The sequence below is a fragment of the Camelus dromedarius genome, chromosome 30, assembly GCF_036321535.1.
Source record: "Camelus dromedarius isolate mCamDro1 chromosome 30, mCamDro1.pat, whole genome shotgun sequence".
NCBI lineage: Eukaryota > Metazoa > Chordata > Mammalia > Artiodactyla > Camelidae > Camelus > Camelus dromedarius.
Genome location: NC_087465.1, coordinates 16,137,501 through 16,149,618, shown reverse-complemented (window position 1 = coordinate 16,149,618; position 12,118 = coordinate 16,137,501). Strand labels below are relative to the sequence as shown.

Here is a 12,118-nt window from a genome sequence, read left to right as displayed (position 1 = left end):
CTAAGAGGGACAAAAACATATGTCCACTCAAAAACCTGTATGCAAACATTCAGAGCATCATTATTCATACGAGGCAAAAAGTGGAAACAACTCAAATGCCCATCAACTGATGAGAGGATAAATAAAATGTGGTTTATGCAAACCATAAAAATGCCATAACAGAAAAGTATGAAGTACCGATTCATACTACAACATGGATGCATCTTGAAAACATCATGCTAAGTGATAGAAGCCAGTCACAAAGGACCACATAGCGCATGATTCCATTTATATGAAATGTTCAGAATAGGCAAATCTATACAGACAGAAAGCAACTTGTGGTTGCCTAGGGCAGAGACAGGGCAGGCTGGGATGACTGGGGTTGGAGAGTCGGGGGTTGCAGTAAATGGCACAAGATTTCCTTTTGGAGTGTTGAAAATGTTCTAAAATCAATTGTGGTTTTGGTTGCATAGTTCTGTGACTATTCTTTAAAAAACATTTAATTGTATGCTTTAAATAGGTGAATTTCATGATATATGAGTTATATCTCAATGAATCTATTGCAAATTAAAAAATAGCAGTAGCAAAGCAGAAGACGATGGCCTCGACCTTCAGCGCACTCCCCACATGGTAGTTTCTGTCGCATACAACTTTATTTCCTTTCTCTTCTAATTCAGAGCTGATTTCTTGAAACTTGGACTCATATTTTCCTATATAATTTCATGCTCAATTACTGAGAGTGCTGTCTTATTCCATCATTTTCCCACTACAGACATCTGACAGTTGATCAATTTAAGAAGATACTTGTTCTGATGACCGAATTCCCTGAATTTCAAGGATACTTTTGAGCCTAAGCATCTTGTTGTAATCTGTGGTGACTTTGAAGACAAGAAAAGAAGAGAGTACTATTTAGGTAGATATTAATGTGGGAAAACCTCTGCTTTTAAAGGTAACTTTTGAAAAGACTTAGTGCTCAAGTCTTTGTAAAAAGATATGTGCTCCTATGGAGGGACATGGACCTGCCTTTTCGTAGGGGAAAAGCAGCTACATGTTCTCCCACAATTAGTGAGGCCATTTACTTTTTGGAGCACCTATCACTTTTACCAAACCATATCCTGTTCCCTGAACCTTTGATTAGTCATGTGTACATACAGAACTGATTTCAGGGCCTGTGGACGAGTCTTGCACAACATCATCAAAGGTTTATTATCTCCAGGGACTCAGAACACTTACAATGTGCAGGAAGAGATTTCTGCGATCTACTTTAAAACAAAATTAGTGGGCATTAATGATTAACTCATAATCTTCATCAATTTTTTAAAGTAAGTCTGCCTATACTGTGTTCTCCTCTCTCTCTCTCTCTCTCACACACACACACACACACACACACACACACACACACACACAAACCACACGTGCATGCAATTTGTCCCAGGGTTTAAGCAAAAGAGGTGTAAGTTGTCTCCCTGGATACGTACTGAAAACATCATGGGAGTACTGGCATTTTGCCTTTTTAATCACCAAACATATGAGACCTGAGTATAGCCACATCCTTCTATACTCACTGATAAAGAATTAAATGGCTCGCTTTTTGGAAAAGTGTTAACAGTCTTTAAAAAAATTAATTCTCAATGTACTTCTGTATCAATGGTTTTCCAGTAAGTTATGAAACCATGATATTTAAAGAGGTAACTACAGCTGTACAGGAAGGAATGAAATGAATCAGTACCTGCTCCAGGAACTTATAAGTATATATTCTACCTGAGAGTCTATTTCAAAACATACATCTAAGTAAATGTTCACAAAATTAAGCCATTTGGAAGAGATTTATGCATTTATGACTTAAAGATGGTAATTCTATTGCTGTGTTAAAAATGAATGCTCTAAAAACTAAGTAATTCTTCATAAAGCCCATCTTAGTTTTTCTAATATTTAAGGAATTAAGAGAGCCAAAGACTGTATTTCTCTTTAAAAAAAGTCATTTATGAATTCCCCTATGATCTATTTTTAAGGAATTTGGTTATGAGCCTGGGGAGTATCTTCTCAGGAAAGACTCATCATGGAAAAACTTGGTACAATTCTTCCATCCAAATGTGTTTTTTTAATTACTTAATTTGCTAATAAAAACTGTAATAAACCAAAACAAATAAAATAAACCAGAACTTGCTTTTAGCCAAATGATTTCTCAAAAGACTTGGAGGGGCCTCTGCTTAAAAAGTCGTGATAGCATTGCATGATAATTAGGAGAGAGTCTTCTCCCTTCTAAAGTATTGTGTAATGTAAATTCACCAAATAAAATAAATTCTGAGAAGTATATTCTGCCATTTACATAATTCCCCTCTTAGCATGTTAATCTTATTTCAGAAAAACAGCAGTGTTACTTGGTGTCAGTTTGGGAATCCTGGCCCCTCCTCCCATCATGTCTGCTGTCTCCTACCCTGTGACTCAATGGTAAGTACTGAACATATGTTGGGTTTAAAGGAGATACCTTGTGAACTGACACTCTTCCAGAGGTGACGGCAATTAGATGTGCTACCTGATTTCCCACAACTGAGTAATGAACGACTTTAGGCCCTAAGGACATATGCTAGTGTTATTTTCAGGCCTGCCAAATAAATACTTAGAAATATTTAAAGTCTTTGAAAGAGATGGCACATTAATTAATTCTCCAAATGTCCCTGCATACTATACACACTCCAGCGATTGGTATTAGGAGCTGTCACTTTAAAACTAAGACTATTCTTACTTTCCATTAAAAGAATACTTCATTAACAAACGCAGTCAACTGTGGCAGTGTCTATGACTGAGAATTTTTTTGCAGGGTTGGCAGCCAGATTCAGGAAGGCAAGATTTCCTCAAGCATCTTTGAGTTAAGTCAATATATTTAAATAGTTCTAAAAAGATTTAGGCCATTTCTTTGGCATCATTAGCAAAATTTCGAGGAGAGAGGGGAAGGGAGTCCATTAGAACCTTCGGTGGAAAGAAAATTCCTGGGGTCTTGGGACTAAAATGGATCAAAGTAAGAAATCAAAGTAAAAAAAAATAATAGTAATAATAATAATTCAAAACAATATTGTTTCTCAAAATTCTAGTTAATTATCAAAGGAATAGGACTTCCTCCAATAGTTAGAAGGATGTCAGGAAAACAAAAGAGGAGATTCAGGCTCTGAGCAGAGAGCAGCCAATGGTTACTTGGATCTGTGTAGTAAGTTAAATGCTTAGGGAGGCATATTCCTTCTTCCAGGTCAGCAGGGTACCATTTAGTACATTACTGCAGAAATACCCTGGTGACCCGAATGAATTAATGCAGCTTCCAAAGGTGCTTAACTTGCAAGGACTGAGAGCTCAGGCACTAGAAGTGATAAATATTCTATTAGTCCTTTCTATTTAATAAACCAAACACCCACTGATGCCAGTAAAAGGAAGTTTCCTTAAAGTGAAAGAATTCTGTTGTGACACAGGAAATAGGCAACAATGTTAACCATGAGCCTCTCCTTCCCGCTTGGAGACGACCCAACAGGTGTAAGTACATCATTTCCAGTTGACTGCATCCGTACGCGCAAAGCCTACTGGCCGGCTCTTAATACATCGCGTCTGCAATCTCTTGAAGGGAATTTGTAACTTGAAGGAGTCAAAGTGGGCTCCAAAATAATTAAGCCCTAGACAAAATTGTATATTTGCCTCTGAAGCTCCCAGCCTTTCTCTTCCTTTCCCATTCCTTGCTCTTCCCACCCTCAAGTACAAAATGTTTTCCTCAGCAAAGCCTCATACTGTAGGCGAGGGTTTGGGTTGAGAAGAAGCCAAAGTGAAAACTCTGCTCTTACAATCTGTGAAGACTTGAACAAGGAGTTGTGCTCTGAGTCTCAGTTTCCTCATATGTCAAAATGAGGATCACAAGGTAGAACAACTGGGAAAAGTAAATGAGATAATGCACATAAAACATTTAACTTATTATGACTGTTGTCAGTATGTTCTTGCTTCAAAAATTAGTGCCATTATATATCCAGAGGGACCTCTAATTTGAAAAGATACCTGTACCCCAATGTTCATAGCAGCACTATATACAATAGCCAAGACATGGAAGCAAACTAAATGTCCAACAACAGATGACTGGATAAGGAAGTTGTGGTATATTTATGCAATGGAATACTATTCAGCCATAAAAAAGAATAAAATAATGCCATTTGCAGTAACACATGCTGGAGATTGTCATTCTAAGTGAAGTAAGTCAGAAAGCAAAAGAAAAATACCATATCATATCACTCATATGTGGAATCTAAAGAAAGAAAAAAGAAGACACTAAAGAACTCATCTATGAAATAGAAACAGACTTGCAGACATAGTAAACAATCATATGGTTACCAGGGGAAGGGGTGGGAAGGGATAAATTGTGAGTTCAAGATTTATAAATATTAACTACTATATACAAAAACAGATGAAAAATAAATCTATTCTGTATAGTACAGGGAACTATACTCAATGTCTTGTAATAACCTTTAATGAAAAAGAATATGAAAACAAATGTGTCTGTGTCTGTCTGTGTGCATGTGTATATATATATATATATATATATATATATATATATATATATACACACATGATTGGGACATTGTGCTATATACCAGAAATTAACACACTATAACTGACTATACTTCAATTTAAAAAAAAAGGTAGTGCCATGTTAAGAGGTGATCAATGGAGAAGTCAATTATCAATGTGGTTTCACTGACGATGGAATATCTGGCATCAGAAGAAGGAGTATTTTGATCAGATAGCTCATAAAGCATATACAGATAGTCATTTGCCAACTCTTTCTATAAATAAGATACTTCTGGACACAGGACACGTAATCATGGACTGAAAATCAATATTTTAAAACTTTTAAAGCTTTCCTCCCAAACTGTAATTAAGCAATACAGTTGGACCTATCAATAACTCATTCTTTCCACCCTCAACCCTGCGTTTTATCAGCAGATATCCAAGGACAAAGAATTCTTCAACCCTAACTTTCCTCTACCCTACTCCTTAAAAATTGATTAATCAGAAAATATAACCTTAACATTTACTCCTTAAGCAACAAGGAGAGAGCAACGTGTATTCTGTACTTGCTAATATTTCCAATAAAAGAAAGGCTTTAGGAAAACCTGCATCAATAAAATATCTCAATTCACATCTATATACACATATTTCATATATGTAACTATTATATTCAAAGCTGCAAAAGTATTTTCTCCTTAAAGATAAAAAATCTAGAATATTAATAAAATATTATAAAACCAAGTGAAATGAACTGTTGCCAGATATAGTTGTTATCATCTGTGATAGTAACAAACAGGTCATTACAATAATCTACATTTAAGCAGAATTCTCATTGACAGTACTGTAGACTGAACTTGGAAAGATTCTCTAAGACTAAAGTAGCATCCTGGTTCAATGAGGGAACTGACTGAGGTTGTAATCTGACACACTCTGCATTCTTTGGTGAGTGGTTTTCTTCTTCATTGTCTAGGCAGTACATCGGCAGTGCTATCCTTGTGTTTAAAGAACAATATCAATGTTCCAAGCTCTATGTGGCTCTGAAATTCCCACCATAGCCCTTGTCTGAAGCTGACAGATAGAGTCTTACAAAGCAGGAGAGCAACAAGAGTCAGCCAGGACACAAATGTTCTGCATCTACTGATGACCCAGGAAAGCAGTCACACTCAGTCTTCTGACCAACCATTGTTGAAAAAGAGCATGGAAGCTTTTGAGGGCTGGTATATGGATTCAGCCCTTATTCTGATTAATGTCCCTGCCACAATGGAAGAACAGAGTGAGACAGGAAGCATCACCTTAGAGAAGATGGTGTGTGTCCTTCCCACATTAATGGGACACAACCTCCATTATCAGAGACTTTTCTGTTTTTTGTGGGTTTTGGAGGGAGTAGAGTGGTAATTAAGTTTGCTTGTCTATTATTTTTAATTTAACCGAGATATTGGGGACTGAACCTATGACCTCATGCACGCTAAGCATGTGCTCTACCACTGAGCTATACCCTCCCCCCAACAGAGACACTGGGCACAAGTAAGTTTTAAAACTGGGCACAAAGTAAGTGCTCAATGAATGTGTCTGTGCTTATTAGAAGTAAAACTTGGGATGCCATTCAGGGTATTCTGCAAACATCACCACACTCCTCCTAGGCTATGGAGCCTGTGAAGACATTTCCAAATGGGTTTTGGGGGGCGGGGACTCCTCTGCTGTTCTTCTTTTGGATAAATCATATCATCGTAGGCTCTCCTAAAATACACTGATAATTTGAGGGGGGAAAAAAAGTGCCTCTGAAGGCTTGAATTATCTGAATAATGAACAAATCTCCACGTCTAATTGAACTCAGCCTGAGCATAAGCAAACTCGAGGAAGCCTTTCCAGGAGAACTCAGGCAGGCCAGATGTTCTGGAAGCAAAACCGAGGTCATCCTGCACACGCCTGCTCCTCCCCGCTCCACCCTGGGCCAAGACCCTTTCAGCAGCACGAGGCCTGCTGCACACATGACTCGGGCGGCCCCACCGTGTGGCATCGCAGCACTATGTGGGCATCTCAGCGATTTTAAACATGCTCGCAGACAGAGACGGTGACACGGACGCCAGAGAAACACGCTGGGAGAGCAGGTTAATTACGAGTCAACACCTTGGTCTGCATCACCTACGTGACCTCAGGGCAGACAACACACATGGGATTTCCTACTTTTGGTGAAGCCAGACCGACACCTCACATGAGACAGAATGAGCCCAAATTATACAAAAACGGTAACATATGTAACAGTGATAACTCCCAAAGTACCAGTTGACATGGTCCTGAAATGAATGATGGTACCAGAGTTTTTACTGCTTTTCTGAGCAACCCTGAGGTGGAGGGTTGGGTGTGATGTGGGGTGTCTATGCATGTGTGTTTGGAAGGAGGGAGATGAAGGAATCTCCTCGGGTGGGCTCCCCATCACATCTCCATCCCTGCGGTACCCACTGTCCCCCCTCATACATCTGAATTTCATCCACATTAAACAGTTCCTTTGAAACCAAGTGCATCCTGGGAAAGACTTGGAAGTCATTTACACCTTTGGATGCACTACTCCGCTTTTATGAAAAGGTTTCTTTCCCCTTAATTAAAGGAATGCTACTTCTCTTGGGAGAATCAGATGGCTAACCAACATTGAGTATTTCCATGAAAAGAAGATCTGGGTGGGAGGAATCAGGGAGAATTTCAGCAAAGGAGAGGAGAGTGTGATAGCATGTGTCTGATGGGTGGGGACAGGCAGCACTGGGAAGGAAAAGACATGCTGAAAAGAAAACAGGAAGAAGGTTCCAGTAACATACTTTGCTTTCTTTAAATTTTGTCTGGGTTTGTTAACAATTTCACACACTAAAAATCATTTTATCTCTCCTGACATGGATGGAGTATGTTGCTAATGTCTGGTCTAAAGGAATCCTTCTAAGGATTGGTATCTATCAATACCTATATATCATGCATTGGGATAGACAGAAAGTTTTGGTCATTTCTTTTTCCTAGTGGAATACAAAGAGGGTTCTCAGCTCATAATATATTTCTTGCCCTGTGAACGCAGTAAGAATGCCCATATTTGTGCTGGACTAAGCCGTGTTCTAACACGTGGCTGTGCTTCAGCAAATGTCAAGCTTAAAAACAGAAGTAGACGTGGTAGAGAGGGCTGGCCAATTACATTGTGATCTGAAAACACCAGTGATTTATTAGTTGCTGTTAGCTAACCAGCTGATCTCTATTTGATCTGTGTATTTATTAGTTATAAGTATTATGCAAGCACGCATTGTTCTACTACAGAAACTGTTTTTTCCACCTCTGCCTTGTCTCTTTATAGGAGAATACAATAGAGTAATTTGCATTGTGATTACTTTTTAAAAAATAAATCCTGCAACCAGAACTGAATTTCACACTGCGTTTCAACCTCGAAAGGAACAGAACTCTGAAACGAATACACAAAGTGCAAAAATTTCCATATTCAGGTTAATGTTTAGCAACAGAAAAGAATAACTTTTGTTTATCTCTGAGAACAGCTTCCTTCATCTAAACAAATGACCAGAATAAGATTAAGAAAAACCTGTTTTGGTTTCTTAGATACACACACATATTCCAATTTCCTTTTGCACAATGACTTTTATGCAAATGTGTACCACACAATCTCCTGACCTCTTTTGCCATCACACAGAGACAATGACAGTTCAATAATTGAAATGGTACATATCTGGTATATTTGATTTTAAATTGCAAAGTTGGACTCAGGCCTATTGAAATGAAAATGCTTGTGATTCTCTGTTAATTCCAAACTGATCGGGTTATTATTTCCTACTAGTAAAAAAAATAAATAAAAATGGCAGAAAGGGCAGGTAAAGCTAATTATTCTATTTTTTTTTTATTTCCTTGCCACATTCTTTTCCCAATGTGGCCTCTTGTATCCTCTACCATGACCCTCCCCCCCACCTTGATTTTAGTTCTTAACCCGGATTCTTTCATCCATAACACGGATAATGAGAAAACTCCAAAAATGTTCCTTGGGGGAACGTTACACTAAAATTTACCTAGGACTAAATCCCACATGTCTTCCTTTGCTCACCATGGAGACAAGAGATTCATTCACTGCCCTCAGCCAATTTGAAATCCAAATACGAAAACAGCATTATGGAATTCAGACAGACTATTCTCCTTCACAACTAGCAGATGCAGGAAGAAAAAAAAAAAAACGCTAGTATAATTAAGCTTCTGACTTTGAATCAGCAAACCTGTGAGACCTCACTTAAAAATATATATAATTTTATAAAAGCAGGTGAAGCACAGGTGTGGCAAGTGACTTTGCACGCCCTGCACAGGCTTGGTGGTCGACTAGTCAGCTGGCCAGAAAAGTCTTGGCCATGCTCAGCCAAGAACGGGGTAAACTGTGCATCTGAGCCATTGCCAAAGTCATCTTTGTTCTTCCTCAGTTTGAATGTGTCATGCTAAGTGGATTTCATATCTTTTTCAGAAAAAGACTGGGATCGCTTAAGGGGTAGACCAAATGGCAATGCATTTGTTTTAAAAATGAGGGTTGGGAGTAAAGAAGTTTCTTTAGTACATTTCTCAGTTTATGCATTAGGGCCATTATTCATCCTACAAATATTTATTGAGGACTCATTATGTGAATATCAATTGACAAAAATTTGTAGAGGATGTGAAGGCATGAAATTAGAAAAACGTAATCAAATCTAATAAAGTGGTGAGCTGAGAAACACTGTTTCAGCATTTTATTTATACAGTAACAGACACACACACACACACACTCTACCCGGCAACCCTGACTGCAGCCATCTGTGCATTCAGTATTTACTAACCTCAATTGAAATATACTTTCCTACATTAAAGGTGAAGATTAAGGGTGATCTGCAATGTCATTTTATTGTTTGAATTTCCAAGCCCAGTTTTGCTTCGTCATTCAAATTTCTGGAGGAAAAATCAAAATTTAATAGTGCTGAGTGCTTTGGAGAAGTTTGCTTGAAGAAGTGAGAAAGTTTCTCTCGACAATAACAAAATTCCTTTTGAAAATATTCTAAGAGGAACAGTACTGCCAAAAAACGAATACAGCTTTGTTTGTTTTTGCAGTCATCGCCAGCCATGGACATAAAGGTATTCGTTTTTTTTTTTTTTTTTTTTTCAGTCCATATGGAAAGATCATCAACACATTCTGCCTCTGGGTTCTTTGCCAAAATACCATTACCCACAAGCCTTCTACCTTCAACATGAAAGGAAAGGTGTTGTTCTGGTCGAATAAAGAAATAATTTTTACTGGCCTACATCTAATGTTAAAGCTGCCTAAATCCTGCCAAATACATTAAAACAACATCTGTAAAACAGATTTTCATTAAATTGATCAGTTTAAAAGTTAAGCAGCTAGGCAGATGATGCTTTTAAGCTAACCCTTAACCTTTAACCTTTAACCTCCTGAAGCTGGAATAAGGACACACACTTTCTGGAGGTCATACTGCTTCAGGGTGACAATGCGAGAGGTAAAGCGGTCTATTCAAATTGCCCTGACACATCACCACATCTGTAGTATTCTGAATCAATACATTGTCAATGAGAAGGGCTGTTTTCTCCCAGTTCTGTGTTTGTCTTTTAACTGCTACTTGTCACTATCCCTTCAAGTCGGAATAATTCACGACACAAAAGGATGTAAATTAAACTCCTAATGAAAATGAATTTTATATAGGAGATTATTGTCTAGTCATTAACTCAGAAACTATTTTAAGTCAAGTTGTAATATTTTAGCCATATTACAAGCCATCACTTTTTTTTTCCCAGGCCTAGGCCAATTTGTTAGGGTCTCATTTAAAAGCAATTAATGTTACTTATGAAGCAATTTTATTTTGCCAACACCAGCCGACCAAGCTTGCTAATATCCTCATTACTGTCCTTGAAAATCCTCTAGATCTGACTCATACAGTGTCTGTAAATCAGTTCACAAGCAGGATTCTCAGCTCACTGCTACTCTGAAGTAATTTTTCTAGTTACTGCCAGAAATAATATAAGCTCCTTGAAGGATCATGCAAAATATTATTGTTCAATTGCCCAATACAATTTCAATAGCTCAAATATCTATCTCTTCAATCTTCATTGAATTCAAGGTAAGTTTGCTCAAAGTGTGTTTTTGTTTGCTGACCAGTTTTAGATACTACATCACAAGGCCACTTGGGTATTTAAGAGATAATCAAATAAAGCAGCTGAGGGAAAGTAAACTGGAGTATAACGTAACATTTTTAAGGTAAGAGTACATAAAACCTTTGGTTCTGGGATCTAAGGCTCTCTCTGCTTTTAGGCCCTTTTTGTAAGTTTTATCTCATTTGGTTGTTACACATTCATAGATAATAGCCAGCTCTCTCTGAAAAGGAACTTCCAGGGTAACCCTGGCATCAAGCAAACTGCTCTGCAGACAGCGAGCATGCAAACAGTCCATACTCACGGAAGGGATGGAGAAACTGAATACCCACATATACACGTATAAATAATCATCAATTAGATTAAATAACTTTTCCTGAGAAAATAAACAGTAACACTCTACCTTTTTTTAGCCTCTCACACGAGATTAATAAAACAGAAAAATTGGTACATTTATATCTTCTATTCACAACATGTTAATTTAAAGTGTTGGAGGAGCTTCGTGAATATAAACACAGTTCATGAATATTCCATATAGCTCCCAGGGTCAAGATCTATTATTTATACAAACTGAATGTTTATTTTTTTTTCTCCTAGGTATTCTGAAAGTTTTAATAGGTCAGGTATCAACAGAAGAAAAGTTGACAATTGAATGGCTGTCTACTGTTGCCGTAAAAGCTATGAATTGTAAGACAATTAATCCGTTATATTATATTTTCAATACCATCAGCTTAGATGCTTTCCATCTTGTGTTAGGGCCTGTACTCCCCTCAAACTGTGTAACCAAAATCTAATGCTTTCATTATTGATCCCCGGGAGCACCGACATCCCAGGGACCACGCTAACAAATTCTCACACCGTGTCTTCGGGTTTTCACGCTCGGTACATCAATCCAGCATCCGAACTTCAAGTAACAGCACAAACAAACAGTGTCAGGCCAACTCAAATGGACTCCTGCACCTGCTCTAGACAGCCACGATCTGCTCTTTTTTGTTGTCTGTTTACAGTTTTGAGAAGAGCATTCGAAGCACCATAGGTATTATAATCGCTGGTTGACTTCTGATAGTAGAGTTATCTCTGATTTCTAGGATAAATCAATAAATAACACTTGCAAAATGGATTTTGTAATCATATTTAGAGCTTGTTACAATGACTAATGGTTTGCAATACTTTCTGAATTTTAATATCCTCTAGACAAAAGAAGTTTTTAATAAGTTACCAAGTTATTCATCATAGAAATGAATCTGTTCCATTTGTACATGAACCAAGACAATCAAGCCAATCCAGTAAACAAACTGCAGAAAATAAGTTTACCAGTAATCAGGGTTTAGGAAAAGTCAAGACAAGGTATGTAACAAACAATGTTCATCACTTGTCCTGTGTTCATTCCATCTGCCTTGGGGTTTTTTTCCCCCACAATATTAAAAGTGTGTTTACTATTTAATGA

General features: G+C 37.7%; 1 protein-coding gene across 3 annotated transcripts in view; it reads right to left on the bottom strand.

Moving 5' to 3' along the window:
* ZFHX4 (zinc finger homeobox 4) overlaps positions 1 to 12,118 on the bottom strand; it is a 175,816-nt gene that overhangs the window by 136,312 nt on the left and 27,386 nt on the right. The window lies entirely within an intron of this gene.